Source organism: Triturus cristatus, chromosome 11 (genome assembly GCF_964204655.1).
Source record: "Triturus cristatus chromosome 11, aTriCri1.1, whole genome shotgun sequence".
NCBI lineage: Eukaryota > Metazoa > Chordata > Amphibia > Caudata > Salamandridae > Triturus > Triturus cristatus.
Window position 1 is genome coordinate 361,282,976 of NC_140594.1, and position 18,941 is coordinate 361,301,916.

At 51.1% G+C, this 18,941-nt stretch overlaps 1 protein-coding gene across 3 annotated transcripts in view; it reads left to right on the forward strand.

Annotated features, from left to right (window-relative positions):
* LOC146784177 (synergin gamma-like) overlaps positions 1–18,941 on the forward strand; it is a 228,742-nt gene that overhangs the window by 32,265 nt on the left and 177,536 nt on the right. The window lies entirely within an intron of this gene.

Below are 18,941 nucleotides of genomic sequence, written 5' to 3' on the forward strand. Positions count from 1 at the left end.
CAGTTCCTGGACACGTACGCCAGTCAGGTTACACTCCTACCAAGGGACAGCCACTAACGGAGGGGGGCAAGATCACGATGACATGGCATGAGACTAGCTGTGGGCCAGTGTAAGTGAACATGCACACGCATCACAGGATTCACAGACATCCACACATGTGCAGAAGTAGTATGCGTATGGTACAGACAGGTAGTTGGATGCGATATGCACTGGTCACATGTCATAGGAATAGGACAGGCCACACACATTGCCTTTGAGGAGTACATGTCGAGACAGAACATACATAGGGAGCATGTGGATATGTACTTGTGTTGATACTCCGTGTAGTTGGATACATACACACCTCATGGCAAATCACATATGTGGGCTGGTGTGCGGAACAGTGTGCCATGCCCATCGACACACAGACACATGTTGGCAGCAGCAACTGCTGACGCATTGAACCACACACCTACAGCAAAATCATGGAAAGACATGCCACACACATGACATGGTTGCAGCATGCAACGCAGCCATACACGTGTCATATGTAATATTCCGTGTACCTGGCATCAGGGGACAGGTGCGGGTGTCCGTGACTGGGACATGCAAGTGACTCATGGCTCCACTAGTGTGTACGACATGCACACATGTCAAAGGAGTGCAGGGGATGTGTGGTACAATGCGCACCATCACACACGACATGTGTACACAGCTCATCGTACATGTGCTTTGCCCACACCTCAGGGGTAAAGTGCCACATCACATCCTGACACACCTGTGTCACACACAGGTGGTATTGCACAGACAATGCATTTGTGTCCACCCTTGGCAATACCTGTCCGCTCCATTCCTGTCTGTGTGCCGCCTGTCACCACTGACAGTTGTTATACGCACCGTACATACGCTCGGAGCGCGTGTATAGGGTCCCTGGGCCAATATTGCCGCTGGCGTATGCGTACGCCACAGTAGTACGGACTGTACACGCGCTTGTGCGGTCCGGATCACAATATGGGCGCTGGCGTATGCGTACGCCACAGTAGTACGGACTGTACACGCGCTTGTGCGGTCCGGATCACAATATGGGCGCTGGCGTATGCGTACGCCACAGTAGTACGGACTGTACACGCGCTTGTGCGGTCCGGATCACAATATGGGCGCTGGCGTATGCGTACGCCACAGTAGTACGGACTGTACACGCGCTTGTACGGTCCGGATCACAATAAGGGCGCTGGCGTATGCGTACGCCACAGTAGTACGGACCGTACAAGCGCGTGTACAGTCCGTACTACTGTGGCGTACGCATACGCCAGCGCCCTTATTGTGATCCGGACCGCACAAGCGCGTGTACAGTCCGTACTACTGTGGCGTACGCATACGCCAGCGCCCATATTGTGATCCGGACCGCACAAGCGCGTGTACAGTCCGTACTACTGTGGCGTACGCATACGCCAGCGCCCATATTGTGATCCGGACCGTACAAGCGCATGTACGGTCGGTATCACTGCTTGTGGGGTGCCTAGGGCGTGGAACGCACCGTACCTGTGTGTAAATGTATGAAAACACATAGGGGACACATGAGGGACAAGTATAAGGGCCTAAATGCCTGATGGTTGCCATGGAGACTGAGTTAAATTTTTGAATTTGAGCACCAGGTGCACAGCAGAAGTCAGTTTGAAAGCATCTACATTGTTGCAATGTGGATGTTGACTTGACATCATTATCAAAACTGAAACCATGCAAAGCCACACACTGGGGTAGGTTTGAAGGGATTGGATGAAACGTAGGATGCTAATGTGACTGACCAATCAATCTGTACTCCTATACATGAACAGGCCAGCCAGGCATATATAAGGCAGCCAGGTCCCATGAGAGAGCACTTGCCTGCACATCCATTCATCCATGACCACTGCTGCTGATAGTGATTCCTCTGGCACCATGTCCAGGACTGTGGAGAGGTCACAGCCATTCACCCAGGAGGAGAACCTTGCCCTGATAGATGTGATCCTCCCACAGTTCCAGAGCCTGTATGGTCGACCAGGGGTTCAGGTGAGTGCAGACTCCACTAGCTTAGACTGTGCCCCTTTTGTGTGACAGTGACTTCTGGCATTGTGTCCATGTGTGACAGACATGCACTGTTGTTTGGAGTGGGTCCCAGGGTGTGGAAGGCCTCATGTCACCCATGCAGAGCATGCTGTGTTTCCTGTGTGCACTCCTCACTTGCATAGTGCCTACTGTGACAATGAATGCAAGGTGCATGCCACATTCTGCCTGCATACTCCTCCTGGGGATGTTGTTTCCACAGTCCTGATGTGATCCTGTGTTCCCCCCAGTGTGACAGGTGTCAGTACCCATGGATGTGTGTTTGTTCAGTGTACCTGTGCTGTGAGTGTCCAAAGGCCGTGTTCGTCCCCTGCACATTGGTGTGTGTGTTAGTCCCCTGTCATGTGGGTGAGTGCATATGGGGAGTGTTGCACACAAGCAGCATGAGGGATGGATATGGCCTGGCCATCGGATGTGAGCAGGGAGCAGTGCTGTGTGCATGCCGTGCTGAGCCAGCCCCACACCTGTGACACCCCCGTCTACTGGCACATGGGCAGAGTGAGGTGTGTACCCGCAGTTGGCAATGCCATGTGATTGTCCTGTACCTGTGTGTGTCTGTGTACTCTGCTGAGGTAGCATCAGTGTGCTGGGGCAGGTGACTGCTGTGAGGTGCTGTACATAATCCTGGTGTAGCCTGTGAGGCACAGTGTGATCCCTGGTCAGTGAGTGTGTGGTACCCCTCATGCCACCCGTGTGCTTCCACTGGCACGTAGTGCATTTGGCCTTCCACAGTGGATAATGTCCCTATGACAAAGGTGCAATTAGTTGCATGCATACCATGGCCTGTTCATAATGAGGATTGTTCTATATGTGTGTCTCTGTGTCTTTGCTCATGTGGATTAATGTATTCTCTCTTTTGCATCCTCACAGGTAGGCGCCATTGCCAAGGGGGAGATCTGGAGGGAAGCCGTCAGTGCCGTGAGGGGTACAGAGGGTCGGAGGCGGAGCCTGTCTCAGGTGAGGAAACGCTGGCAGGACATCCGGTGCTGGACGAGGAGGATTGCACGGCTCCTGCTGGGGGACTCACCTGAGAGCCGTAAGAACCGTGGCCGCCGTCGTCTGACCCACATCCAGAAGCGTGTGCTGGCGGTGGTCTTCCCCGATATGGACAGGCGCCTACAGGAGAGGCAGCAGCAGGAAGGGGGTAGGTACATGTGTGTCAGGTGTGTGTCCCCAGCCAATGTAAGTGTGCAGTTGCATGGATACACTGCCAGGGTTTGATTGTGCAGTGCGTCAACTTCTCCACAAAGTAGCACAGTGCTGTTCTCACTCCCTCCCTTCCCCTCCTTGCAATGTGTTCCCTGGTCTGTCGCCACTCTTGCACACGGTTATTTAGGCAGGCAGTTCATGCAGGTGCCCTATGCTATCAGCATCATGTGTGGGGGTGATGTGCCACAGGTATGGGGACCTTGCGTGTGCCATGGCCAATTTCAGTCATTGTGGTGTCCATGTCACTTGGCACTGATTGTGAATCACGACATAGGGGTGTGTCTCCAAAATGTACAGCCTTCCAGCATGCATGTCCAATTGTGTGCCCTCTGACATGATGTGCCTGAGTGGGAGGCCTGCTAAGTGCAGGGACGGTTGCTTAATTTGCAGTCATGTCCATCCTGGACCATGGAGGAGTGTGGGCACTACTGTGCCCTGGGGCACCTCTTCCTAGGTATCATGTGCGTCATCCAACAATATGGCCATTCACTGTGTCTTTGCCATGGGTTGCGTAGGGTGGCATTGTACCCTGGGCTCAACTGTTAGGACCTACAGGTTGCTACATGTGTCCACTGTACAGGGGGACCCATTTTGCTTGTGCATACTCATAGTGGGCATTACCTGTGTGTGTTGTTGAGACAATCTGATGATGTTTGCCTGTCAATGATGTGTGGACATGGCCACCAGGGGCTGTGTGTGTACAGTCATGAATTAGTGGAGGCCATGTGTTTCCATCCCAGAGTAAGAGGTGTACATACTTCCTCCGTCTCAATGAGATTGTCTCAGGTGTGGGTGGTTTGTGCGTACAAGGCCTACATGTCAGAAGCTTCATCCTCCTTGCTGGGTTTAGCCTGTGTGTGATGTTTGACTGGACATACGCTCAAGGTGCAGTGACCCTGTCATGTGTGGCCTGGTTTCATGTATTGCCTTTGCAGCATGCGGCAAGAGTAAATGGATATGATTCATGCTCATCCCTTTTTGACGACGCAGTGTGGTGCAGGTGCTGTGCACATTTGTCCCCAGAGGCTGACTCCTCTCTAAAATTTCAGGTGCAGTGATTTGCTGTTGTGTCATGATCTCCATTGTGTCTCAGTGGCATGGTGGGTAGAAAAACTGTGTGTTCCATGGCCTACATGTGTACATTGTTTTGTAGGTGTTACTCCTGTTGCTTTTCAGGCTATGCAATGTGACCTATGTATATTTGACTCATGTGACATAAGTGTACAGGTGTCTGATTTTCTCCTGTCTCTTCACCTTGCCCACAGCATCGCCGGGGGACACGGAAGGAGACACTAGCACGGACCGGGAGGAGAGATTGAGCACCAGTACCAGCAGTGCTGTCCTGTCTGGCACATGGAGTGGCACGGAGGCCGAAGGGAGTGAGGCGGAGGACCTGTTGACTGCCAACACAGACTATGACGCAGACGGGTCCGAGGCTGAGCTCCCAGAGGTGGCGGAGTCTGCCCCCCCAGCTGATGGCAGCCCTCCACATCCCCCCGCCACCTCAGGTTCCATCACCGGCCTCCCACATGCTCGTGGCCCTTCCCTCCGTGCTCGGTCCCCACATGTCTCCTTCCTGCCAGGCACCGCACCCCCTGCCCCTGTCACCACTGCTGCGGTGAGTGCGGAGTCTGTGGACATCCTGAGGCAGTTGCAGGTTGGTCAGACTGCGATGCTAAATGTCCTCCATGCCCACACCCAGGTGCTGACCCAGATGGAGGCATACATGGAGGGCATGTCGGCTGCGCAGTCTGACCAACGGCAGTTGCTGAGGTCCATAGACTCCACACTGACTGCAGCACTGGATCTCCTGCAGCGCTGCGTAACACCCCTACCCCTGCCCCATCCACAATTCCCACTCCCGTGCCTGTCCCACGCACATCCAGACGTCAGCGTGCACGCACCCCAACAGACACAGGCACCACACCACCAGGGAAGGCGAAGCGCACACCTCCTGTCACGCACACACAGGGTGAGGAAGGCACACCCACTGGGTCGGGGGAGAAACGTAGAACACGCAGCCACAGTGGGAGTCCGCATTCCACACAACCCACTCCCTCCAAATCCACTCCCCTTAGCTCTCCTGGCCAACAGTCAGTGACAGCATCATCCACTGCGAGTGTGCCCCCCAGCCCCAGGATGACACCACCCCGCAAGCGGTGGAGGCGGGACCCGGCCAGGGGAGTTGAGTCCCCCACCCTGTCCACACCCTCCCCCAGTGGCGCTGCGACCCATCCCTTTGCCCCCCCCCCCTCCTTGGGGCCTGTGGTTGGTTTGGGTACGGGGGAGTCGCTGGGGGAACTTGCCGACGTGTGCAGCGCCATTCTGTCCTCCACCTTTGGCGCTGGCACCCCCCCTGTGGCAGATTCATCCCTCCCTGCACCCACAACACCTACCCTTTCCCCTCCTGTCCCTGCGGTGCCTGTTTCCACCCTCCCCCCTGATGCCCCCTCTTCTGTGGATGAAATGGACTTGTGAACTGTGCAGGCAAGCTAGGGGACACACGTCCCGATGTGTACCCCCCCCCCCCGGACATTGCTGCTGGGCTGGCCCATGGCCCTTGTACATAGTGGACATTTTCTCTGATATATTTTCCTGCTGAATAAAGCCTTTTCTTTTTGTTTTGCACACTGATGCTTTCCTGGACTTGCTGTTGGTGCTGGTGCTCCCTGCGTTGGGGTGGTGATAATGTGTTAGGGGTCTGTGAAATGTTGGAGTGTGCTGCTCATGGGGTGTACCCTGCCATCTGCGTGCCATCACAAAGGTCTCTGCAAATGGTATTTGGTCATGTTTGCTCTCACTGTATGGTGACATTGTCCCAAGGTGTGTTCCATCCTCTGTGGCCCAGGCCATTTTTCCTGCAGGGTGTCTCCCAAATGCTGTGCTGTGCTGTGTCTACATTTCCTGGATGTGTGAGGGTTGCCTTTCAATATAGCCATGCTGGCTCAGCGATGGCTCCGCCTGCATCTGGGGTATCACCCTTGTAGGTCACTGAACTTGTTGATGGGGTATATTGTCCGATGTCTGGGCACTGCTGGGAGTGATAGGTACACACCCCTCCTGTGTCTGGGCACTGCTGGGAGTGATAGGCACACACCCCTCCTGTGTCTGGGCACTGCTGGGAGGACCCTGCACCCACCCCTCCTGTGTCTGGGCACTGCTGGGGGTGTTTTGCACACCCCATTCTTATAGCAGGTTCGGTGCGTACATGCACGGGTGGGGGTTGGGTGCGTACATACACGGGTGGGGGTTCGGTCCGTACATACACGGGTGGGGGTTCGGGGCGTACATACTCTGCTGGGGTGGGGGTTCGGTCCGTACATACACGGCTGGTGGTTCGGTGCGTACATACTCTGCTGGGGTGGGTGTTAGGTGCGTACATACACGGGTGGGGGTTTGGTGCGTACATACACGGCTGGTGGTTCGGTGCGTACATACACGGCTGGGGGGGGTTCGGGGGCGTACATACACGGGTGGTGGTTTGGTGCGTACATACACGGCTGGGGTGGGGGTTTGGTGCGTACATACACGGCTGGTGTGGTGGTTTGGTGCGTACATACACGGGTGGGGGTTTGGTGCGTACATACACGGCTGGGGTGGGGGTTTGGTGCGTACATACACGGCTGGTGTGGTGGTTTGGTGCGTACATACACGGGTGGGGGTTTGGTGCGTACATACACGGGTGGGGGTTCGGGGCGTACATACTCTGCTGGGGTGGGGGTTCGGTCCGTACATACACGGGTGGTGGTTCGGTGCGTACATACACGGCTGGGGTGGGTGTTAGGTGCGTACATACACGGGTGGGGGTTTGGTGCGTACATACACGGCTGGGGGTTCGGGGCGTACATACCAGGGTGGGGTGGGGGTTCGGGGCGTACATACACGGGTGGCGCTTGGGTGCGTACATACACGGGTGGTGGTTCGGGGCGTACATACACGGGTGGGGGGGGTTCGGGGGCGTACATACACGGGTGGTGGTTTGGTGCGTACATACACGGCTGGGGTGGGGGTTCGGTCCGTACATACACGGGTGGGGGTTCGGGCGTACATACTCTGCTGGGGTGGGGGTTCGGTGCGTACATACACGGGTGGTGGTTCGGTGCGTACATACACGGCTGGGGTGGGGGTTTGGTGCGTACATACACGGCTGGTGTGGTGGTTTGGTGCGTACATACACGGGTGGGGGTTTGGTGCGTACATACACGGCTGGGGTGGGGGTTTGGTGCGTACATACACGGCTGGTGTGGTGGTTTGGTGCGTACATACACGGGTGGGGGTTTGGTGCGTACATACACGGGTGGGGGTTCGGGGCGTACATACTCTGCTGGGGTGGGGGTTCGGTCCGTACATACACGGGTGGTGGTTCGGTGCGTACATACACGGCTGGGGTGGGTGTTAGGTGCGTACATACACGGGTGGGGGTTTGGTGCGTACATACACGGCTGGGGGTTCGGGGCGTACATACCAGGGTGGGGTGGGGGTTCGGGGCGTACATACACGGGTGGCGCTTGGGTGCGTACATACACGGGTGGTGGTTCGGGGCGTACATACACGGGTGGGGGGGGTTCGGGGGCGTACATACACGGGTGGTGGTTTGGTGCGTACATACACGGCTGGGGTGGGGGTTCGGTCCGTACATACACGGGTGGGGGTTCGGGCGTACATACTCTGCTGGGGTGGGGGTTCGGTGCGTACATACACGGGTGGTGGTTCGGTGCGTACATACACGGCTGGGGTGGGGGTTTGGTGCGTACATACACGGCTGGTGTGGTGGTTTGGTGCGTACATACACGGGTGGGGGTTTGGTGCGTACATACACGGCTGGGGTGGGGGTTTGGTGCGTACATACACGGCTGGTGTGGTGGTTTGGTGCGTACATACACGGGTGGGGGTTTGGTGCGTACATACACGGGTGGGGGTTCGGGGCGTACATACTCTGCTGGGGTGGGGGTTCGGTCCGTACATACACGGGTGGTGGTTCGGTGCGTACATACACGGCTGGGGTGGGTGTTAGGTGCGTACATACACGGGTGGGGGTTTGGTGCGTACATACACGGCTGGGGGTTCGGGGCGTACATACCAGGGTGGGGTGGGGGTTCGGGGCGTACATACACGGGTGGCGCTTGGGTGCGTACATACACGGGTGGTGGTTCGGGGCGTACATACACGGGTGGGGGGGGTTCGGGGGCGTACATACACGGGTGGTGGTTTGGTGCGTACATACACGGCTGGGGTGGGGGTTCGGTCCGTACATACACGGGTGGGGGTTCGGGCGTACATACTCTGCTGGGGTGGGGGTTCGGTGCGTACATACACGGGTGGTGGTTCGGTGCGTACATACACGGCTGGGGTGGGGGTTTGGTGCGTACATACACGGCTGGTGTGGTGGTTTGGTGCGTACATACACGGGTGGGGGTTTGGTGCGTACATACACGGCTGGGGTGGGGGTTTGGTGCGTACATACACGGCTGGTGTGGTGGTTTGGTGCGTACATACACGGGTGGGGGTTTGGTGCGTACATACACGGGTGGGGGTTCGGGGCGTACATACTCTGCTGGGGTGGGGGTTCGGTCCGTACATACACGGGTGGTGGTTCGGTGCGTACATACACGGCTGGGGTGGGTGTTAGGTGCGTACATACACGGGTGGGGGTTTGGTGCGTACATACACGGCTGGGGGTTCGGGGCGTACATACCAGGGTGGGGTGGGGGTTCGGGGCGTACATACACGGGTGGCGCTTGGGTGCGTACATACACGGGTGGTGGTTCGGGGCGTACATACACGGGTGGGGGTTCGGGGCGTACATACACGAGTGGGGGTTCGGGGCGTACATGCACGGGTGGGGGTACGGGCCGTACTTCCACGGGTGGGGGTACGGTCCGTACATACCCCTGCCCACGCTCTGCGTGCCTGGGTACGGGCCGTACCCATGCCTTTGGTGGGTGGGTACGGTGCGTCCCACCATTGTTGCGGGGCCGTGGGGTCCGCACCGTACACAGGCCTTGGGGGCGTGGCTACGGGTCGTACCACGCGTACCCCTACATGACCCCAGCAATGCTGGTACGAGCTGTACCAAGGCCTTTCTGACGTGGGTACGGGCCGTACCGCTATTGTTGGAGTGACGTAGGGGGACGCGTGGTACGTTCCGTACCCACGCTCTTGCGGCCTGGGTAGGGTACGTACCGGTTCGCGTGACCATCCACTTCCGTTGTGGCGGACGCTTGCGTTGCTGGCCTCGCCCCCACCCCCTGGAAGTGACCAGGCCCTGATGGTCAGGTATGTCCAGGCCATGTGTGATTTGGTACCATGTGTTGGTGTTGTGTGTCCTGCCCCTGCCCCCCCCTTTGCCCCTGGTTGTTGTGCTGACCTTCTGCGGCGTCTGCGTCGGTTCCTGTACGCCAGGTGGACTGCTAGGAGGGCAGGGATGGCACGTAGGTTCGGGTCCATGTCTGTTCGTCGCGTCCAGCTGCTCCTTGCGTGTGTCGTCCTGATTTCCCGGCAGTTTTTGGCAGCCGGTAAATATTTTCCGTGCGGGATGACGTCGGTTCGAATCGTACTTCCTGGTTCGTGAAACGTAGGCTGGATGCGTACCGACGTCACGTCGGCTCCTTTCAGGATCGGAATTGTGTTTAGTTTCTGTTCGGTCGGTGTTTTGTTCGAATCGTACGGAAATGGTGTTTCCGTATGAATCGTACTTGCATTTTCGGATGGATTTCGCACCGGGTACGAGTCGGACGGAGAAAAGGCTCCGTCCGACGGTTCGTACCCGGTTTTTACCGGATCGGAATTGGCACCTAAATGGATTGGTCAGAGAGGGTTAAAGTGGCACCAATTGATGCCATTGGTGAAATCCTTCATTCAAATCCAACACCCTGACCTCATAATAGTGCACTGTGGTGGCAATGACCTAGGCACTTTGACTGGGGTAGGTCTGGAAATGCTTATGAAGGACACCTTTGCACAACTGTTTACACTTTACCCTAAAACTGCCTTTGTGTTTTCCAACATATGCCAAATGGCAAAAATGGAACTGGTCCAATCATTTCTGTCCACAGATTGACAAAGCAAGAAAGCACGTCAACAAATCTGTTTCTGCTTTCCTCCGTGACTATGGTATGGGTGCCATTTACCACAACAACTTGCGTTATGACATGCAAGACATTTATAGAGGAGATGGTGTGCACTTCAATGATGAAGGGAACAGAGTCTTCCTCTTGAACCTTAGACTCTGCATCGGTACTTACTTGTAGGTACCACTAAAAAAATGACTTCATAAACACAACAGCTCTTTTTAGAGCTCCCTAATTTCTAAACTCTTAAATCTGCTTTTCATTTTTTTTTTTTTTTTTTTTTACCGTACGCTTACCGTAAGCTTACCGTACGCGTACCCCGTGATTTTTTTTAAAATCAATAAATGTTTTTTTGTACTTTTCTGTCCTTCTTTGACCCCCTTACAAATGTTAGGGGGTCTGTAACTCTCCTCATTGCCCCCTTTCCTTGTTTTCACTCTTTTTTTTCAGAGTGAAATACACAAAATGGCGGCCGCCGCTTCCTGGTTTCGACCGATTCGAATGTTTACTAAGATCTAAGAGCCAATCAGAATCGCGCTCGCGCACGCCACCGTACGCTTACCGTAAGCGTACGGTAAGCGTACCGTAAGCGGGCTCAGATATATATATTGATTTAAAGGCTATTTTCTCAGAATCTACTGAACAGATTTACACCAAACCTACAAAAGGCACTTCCTTGACCTAGGGACTACCTCTCTGCCAAATTTTGAGTAATTCTGTTCAGCCGTTCGGGCTGTAGCTCGTTCTAAAGGTCCTATGGAAAAATGCATGGGAAAAACGCGTTTTGGGACCCCCCTTTTATCTCAGCCCCCGCTTGACGAATCCCCCCGAGACTTTCAGGGTAGGAGCGGAGCGTAGCGCCCCACCTATTTTGAGAAATTCGCGAGGATTCATCGACCGGCGCCAAAGTTATTCAAAATAGAATGTTGCGGATTTCCAATGGAAAAGGGGTCCTAACTATAACTACCTACTGGCGACCGCCAGTAGGTAATATGTATGTATATATATTTTATTTATTTAATGTATTTATTTTTCTAGTTCGGACCTAGTCTCCATAAGAAGAGGTCATTTTCAGGTGCCTATACGTTTAGTCCCGGTTGATGAATCTTCATGAAATGTTCCCCAAAATATTTCCTGGTACTTAAGACAGTGTCTGGAAAGTTTTGGGGTGGTTCATCAAGCAGGGGCCAAGAAAAAAGGGGGGGGGTCCCAAAACGCATTTTCCCCATGTTAATTCCAATAGGGCCTTTGAACAAGCCTACAGCCCGAAACGCTGGATGGAATTACACCAAATTTGGCAGGAAGCTTGATCTTGGTACGCAGATCGTGCTTTTGGTGTAAATCTGTTCAGTAGTTTAGTAGATCCTGACGGGAAAAAAAAAATTGTATATCTGGGGACGTGGATGATCCACGGATCCAACAGTTTGTGTGCTGTAATCTGATTGGCTGCCAACACTTAAAACCAAGAAGCGTTGGCAGCCATCTTGTGACTCGGCTTGAACTGAGCCACAGAAAAAACTAAAAAAATAAATTTTTTAAAAAAGGGGCAGAGTAGAAACCCCCTAATCCCCTATGCCTCTTAAAGGGGGGTCCCACAGGGCCAAAAAAGCATATTTTTAAAACCTTTTCAGCGGGAGTCACGCTCGACCTGTGGATTCTGCTGAAAATGTTTAAAAAACGGAAGCATGGCCTCCCGCACTTCTGTAATGTTGAGCTCCCGCTACGTTCAGGTCCCGGGGCATGTACAAAATATATATGTGGAGGGCACATGGGACCCCCCCCTCCCAGGGCTCATAAAGCCCCAGGGACCACCATCTCCCCGGGGCTGTGTCCTACAATGGAAGGGGGCTGCACAACCCCCTCCTGGAGCCGTAGATGGCCCCGGGGACCATGACCCCGCAGGGCCGGCTCCTGCTATGTCCCGGTGTCCCCACCCCTGGGACATAGCTGTTTGCTATGGCTTGGCGGTAGCCATAGCAAGCAAGAGCATTAAGAATGCTCTCGCTTGCTGAAAACGGAGCACAATTGCTTCTACAGAGAGGGAGTTGCATACTAACAGCTCCCTCTCTGTAAAAGCAATGTCGGCTCCTGCAGGAGAAGGGGAACCGGCAGTGACTGGGGGGGTCTTGAGGCTCGCCTTGTGGTCCACAAAAAAGTAACTGGGCACCCTGGATGAGACCAGGGCACCCAGGACAGAAGCAGGGTCCTGGTGTATGAGGTCACCAGGGCCAAAATTGGCCCAGGAGGAGGGCCAGGCGGCCCACCCTCCCTCATTAAAAAAGACCTGGCCCTGGGGCATGTGGTCCCCAGGGCCCAAACTGACCCAGGGTAAAGGTTACAGGTATGTTATAGTTAGAAAACAGAATGTGAAAAACCTTAGAAATTCACTTTAAAACCCAAAGGTTACAGGGTTGTTAGAGTTGGGCTCAGATTTCAGTCGTACAAAACCAGTGAAATTCAGCAGTTATAGTTACCTGAGCTCAGTAATTTGAGATGTCATCAGTGATGTCACTGACCACGTCATGAGTGGTGTAATATGCGAGGTCCTAAGCAGTGCATTGCGGGGGCGTAAGTTATAGTTAGCTCAGGTAACTATAACTGCTGAATATCACTGGTTTTGTATGAGTGAAATGCGAGCCTAACTATAACGACCCTGTAACCTTTGGGGTTTTTTGGTGAATTTTAAATCTACTTCCTAACTATAATGACTCTGCAACCTTTGGTTTTATATATATATATATATATATATATATATATATATCTCATGCTGGCCATCATCTGTGAGAGAAGAAAAAATCCCTACATAGCTGGACACCCTCGAATAATACCAGCTTCTGTAGAGTGTGACTGTGATGCAGAGCATTTAGGAGAATCTCTGCCTTCTCTCCATCTTATCTATCTTCTCTTTAAAGTACAAGATCCACAGTGTGGACAAGTCTCATTACTGTATCCTACAATCATATTGGGATAGCCATTAACCACGGAAAGCTGGACAATGTAATAGAAAGAACAATGGTTCCTTCGGGAAGTACCCTTACGTGAAGGGTAATTTAATATTCATATAATTTGACGTGTAACTGATGTTTGCAGACAGTAGAAAAGAAAGAAATTCAAAAGCAGCAATGTATCTGATTTTGGATATATTGCCATCGATTCAATCATACATTAAATATATTATTGTCAAGCCCACTGATAAATCAAAGTGGTACAGTGCAAAATGGACAGGAGTTGGACACAATTCCAAACATAAACACCACCACGTGTACTAACATGGTGAGAATGACTTCATATCTTCTGAGGTTATCATGAGAGGCTTATATGCAGACACCTTGCTTAAAAGTGAGCCTCTAGATGTGACTTGAATTTTCCACTTATTTGTGGCGGTGAATGTATGTATCACCGACAAATCGCAGAGCCACCACAAGGCACCCAGGCGTGCTGCCGCCTGAGTTTGATCGTGCTCGTCTATGGGTTGCGACCCATGATTTGCTTCAGTGCTTGGCACTGTGGTATGAAGCACTATTCAAATATAATTATAAAAGGAATAAATATAGTGCAACAGCTAAGAAAACAAACATTGGCATAGCCAATAGGTCTGGCCTTTGGGACCTTATAAGTGTTTAGCCATGCAACAGTTAATGTTGTTGCACCAAGGATATTGTGCTGCATAACTAAATACTTATAAGGTCCCAAAGGCGAGACCTATTGGCTATGCCAATGCTTGTTCATTAAAGGCAGCTTTACATTCACCTGCTGCTACTGGACCCCTGAATCCACTAAGATTCCTTTTTATGATCCATGCAGGTGTGTAATGTGTGAGGTATCCCCAGAGACTAGATTCAAGAACCTCTCCCAAGATGAACCAGGAAAGCTTCTCCCAGTAGTATTTCGATAGGATGAACCAGAAAGGCTTCGCCCAATAGCATTTATATAATTCGAAATAGCTTGGTTTTATCATTACCAAAAGTCTCTCATTGAGAAGAAAAATGGGGAACGAATGATACCAGCAGTCTCTACTGCAAAAAAGAAAGCCATACTTTATTTAAACAGACTTTAGAACAACAATTCAAACTTAGCCCTGCTCACATGTGAAAGGTGGCAATGACCTGCTAACAGCAAACTCAGACTTCCGCCCTACTGAAGAGTGTCTAAGGGGCAGAACCAAGACTCATTAAGAGATCGAAGTGCAAGCACATCGCCTCCACCATGAAAAAACGTAATTGGCTCCCCTCCCAGCCCATATCACTTTCAATACTTGCCTCGCTTCACTACATACGAGTCAGTACATTCCATCAAATCACCCTTTGGCAGGAAAACAAAAACAACTTCGTAAACTGCCAACACAACACCTGTAGCAACTGATTTAACCAATTGGAAACCAAGAGATGCTAAAAGCAGAAGAACAGAAAACAACAATGCCCCGCAAATCCGACTTCATCAGTTATTTCTTCAGCTGTGAAAGTTCCAGCTCTTCAAAGAGCATGTTATCCCCTACTGATAGAACCTGTCATATCCTAAGCCACAGACCGCACTGAAAAACGCCAGTGATTATAGTAAACGTGTTTTTTTCTTTATCAAAATGTACAGAACTTCGTCAGTCACTAGCAATGTTGACACTACAAATAAATTCACATGATATAAGTACAAATGAGGGGGGGTTCCACAATGGAGCAAGAAATACCATGCAACCTGACACTCACTCAGGTTGCTTACTACTCCTAGGGTGCAGGACTCGCTATTTTGGAAACCTATTTTCTTTATACAAATGAAATAGGTTTGTCTTCCTCTATCCCAAAATGATATAGTCTGAAATGCCCATGAATGAAAGAATCTCCTTAATAAGAAATAAAAAAAAAATGTTGGGTAAAGACTGTAGTATAGCAGATGTGTAGCTAATCATACAACATGTCACTTCGCACTACCCAAAGAACTGAATGCCGTGAAGGTCATTTGTAAATATGTTGTGGCAGCACTGGTTACTGAAGATGAACATTTGAAATAGGGAAATGAGAGACAAGTCCAAGAATCATAAAGATGGGCAGAAGAAACATACAGGGGGGATTTGAAAAAGGAATGGCAGCATAAGAAACCAAATGAAGGAATATACTCAAAAGAAGTATCAAGCCAGTGGCTCACAGATCCAGACCTAGGAAGTCCAGCAGCCGTTGGTTAGTTAGTGGTACTTCTATAAATAAACATGCAAATGACAATGAAACAGAGGGGAAATGGGGCAGAGAAACAGTGGCAAAAGGAGGAAAGACGAAAAAAGCGAATAGGTGGAAGATAAGTAAGCACATAAAATGGGAGAAAAAAATGTAATTAATCATGAAATGACAAAATAAATACAAAACCCTGCACGAGCGAACATAGACACACACCATTAATGCTTAGAGGGAGGCTAACAAAAGAAGAGAGACGGTGTTGTTTTGTGATTGCCTTTATATAGCGCTTACTACCCCTGACGAGGCGTTGAAACGAAAGGAACAGGAAAGGGCGAAAACCTGTAAACCCATACCCTGTTTTGAGGAGGGGAGTAATCATCAGGCAAGGGGCGGAAAGGATAAAAGGAAATGGTCGACAGACACATGGACCAGGATGGAGGACAACAACGTAAAATAACGGGAGCGATAATGAAGACGGACGTGAAGAAGAGAATAAACACAGCTTAATGAAGACAAAAACGTGACGGGAAGAAACAAGCGAAAGTGATCGCGAAACAAATGTTAGGTAAAGACTGTAGTATAGCAAATGTGTAGCTAATCATACAATATGTCAGTTCTCACTACCCAAAGAACTGAATGCCGTGAAGGTAGTTTGTAAATATGTTGTGGCAGTGGGAAGTAAAAGAACGGCAGTCGCACGGGGGATTTTGTAAATATATGTGTTTACTTGTAAAAAACTGCACAGTTCGCCAGCGCCACCGGAGGTTGACGGCCGCCATTTCACGCTTCGGTTTTGCATACAGACTAGGCAGGGGTCAGGAGGAGGTATTATCCTGCTGGAGAATTGTGTGTGGGAGTTGAAGCACGGAGAGAGGCACGCAAGGCTTAATGAGCCTTGACAGAAACCCACATGGTGGCTGCGCGCATGCATGCTCGCGTGAATGCAAGCACTAGGCCACCAAAAGCCTGTGGCAGCACTTTGAAAACCCACACACTAAATTTCTCGCAGAGCAACGTAGGCGCTGGCTCAGCGAGACCTAAAAATCATGCTGTTTATCCAGTCTGAAATAGCATGTCACAGGTTTAAATTAAATACAGTATTGCCACCTAGTGGTCATAAACATAATTACATCCAAACTTAAAAGTCCAGTTGGAAACTAACTGGTTTGTCATTTATCTTGACTAAGTGAAAAACATACGATGGAAGCTTAACACTTGGAATGTGCCACAGTGATCTTGGGGAAGATAAATGACCGAGGTCAGAGAACCTAGAAAATGTATGGGAGGACTATATATATCTGGGAGTGACAGTAGGCAGGGAATGCAACATACGTATGAATGTATGTATCTATGTGGTATATGCATAGCGCAAACCTAGCTGATATGGCAGCGAAGAGCTAGCTGCACAGGGTCAAAGGTGAGCTTACATTCGACAAGTAACAGGAGAGGTAGTGGATTATGTGTGTGTTACTGCATTGCGTTATAGTGTTCTTTGAAGAGGTGCATCTTCAACTATTCCCTACATTGAATCCAGGCCCGGTTCTAGCGGGTGTAATTGTGATTCTGTTGAAATGGGTGTGATGAGACCCTTTTGATGGGGCTACACAGTCTTCAAAATAATAAGGCTAAAGTAGAGTAAAAGAAAATGCAGTGCTTGCTTGCTACTGAAGTCATCACTTTACGCCACACCACTTTCAAATGTCACTAGCCGCCACTGGCAGCGACATTAAAAAGGCCAACAGAAAATGGCCACTGAAATGTAAAACATCCCTCTGAATGTTATTTCTCTTCTTCTAGGAGTTGCGTGAGGGCATCCGTGGGGGGGGATGGTAGTGAGGGAGTCTGAGGAGAAGGTCATGAGTTGGAGGGGCTACGGAGAGATGAGGGGCACTGGTGGATCGTGGCAGTGAGGGCATCTGAGGAGGGGGTCATGGGGGAGGGGCTATGGAGCGATAAGGAGCACTGGTGGAGGGTGGCAATGACAGAATCCAAGGAGGTGGTCATGGGGTGTAGGGTGTTACCGAGAGATATGGGGCACTGGTGGAGGGTGGTAGTGAGGGAGTCTAAGGAGGAGGTCATGAGGGGGAGAGGCTACAGAGGGATGAGGTGCACTTTTGGAGGGTGGTAGTGAGGGAATCCGAGGAGGGGTAATGGGGGGGGAGGGGCTATGGAGCAATGAGGGGCACTGGTGGAGGGTGCAGTGATGGAATCCAAAGAGTTGGACATGGGGTGTAAGGCGGCTACAGAGAGATGAGGGGCACTGGTGCAGGGTGGTAGTGAGGGAGTCTGAGGAGGAGAGCATGAGGGGGAGAGGCTACATAGAGATGTGGGGCATTGTTGGAGGGTGGCAGTGAGGTAATCCGAGGAGGAGGGCATGAGGGGGAGGGACTATAGAGAGATGTAGGGCACTGTTGGAGGGTGGTAGTAAAGGTATCTACGGAGAAAGAGGTCAGTGGTGGGGCACCAATTAAGTCTTTTGCACCAGCGCTAAAGCTGTTTTTGTTTATTTAATTAACAGTCGGGTCATTAGGGCCACTGTGGAAACATTTTAAAGTGTGTGCTCATTTTATCTACTGTTATATTCAATGATTTAAGTTTGAGGGTAAATTTCCTAATGTTTTTAACCGGGAATATTGAAAATGGAGTTGGATGGTGGCTGATATGGGGCTGGGGCCCAAGGTCAGCTGTGAGCTAAGGTGCACAGGAGATGGATGGTAGAAAATTGATAATCAGGCCAGTAGGGAGTGTGCCGCAGAGTCCGGGGTCTCTGCAGGTAGTAATGAAGAGAGAGTCTCACTGAAGACGGGCAATGAGGGAGGCAGAGTAGTGTTACTTGCCTTATACTCCTACCTCAGAAAACTCCTCTTCCCATCAAAGGGACCTTACATGGGATACATTTCAAAAAGAAAAATGAAATGTTTGTGGTTTTATTTTTTAAGAGCAGGCAGTGGTCCAAGGGACCACTGCCTGCTCTTAAAAAATATTTTTGCATCCATTCACAAAGAGAAAGGGATCCCCTGACAACTCCTTCCTCTTTCAGAGTGGCTTACCGCCTACTTGAAGTAGGTGGTAAACTGCAAGTGTTTTGCAACTGCAATTGCGGTTGCAAAACAATGATACATACAAATGTGGCTCGCTATTAGGCAGGGACGCCCTTGCAACGCCTCTTCCTAATACAGTCTTGCACAATAGCATTTGTACATACCAACACCCTTTTTTGCAGTCGCAAACGGGTCAATTGCCCGTTTGTGACTGCAAAAAATGGTTGTACATCTGGCCCTTAGTAAACTAAAAGGCAAGTCTGTTGTTATGTGTGCCTTACTTGTGGCTTAGATTCTAAGTGCAGATGAAGCACTATTATAGTAGACTAAATCAAACAGAAAATGTGTTTTTAAATAAACTCCATGTTGGGTGTTAG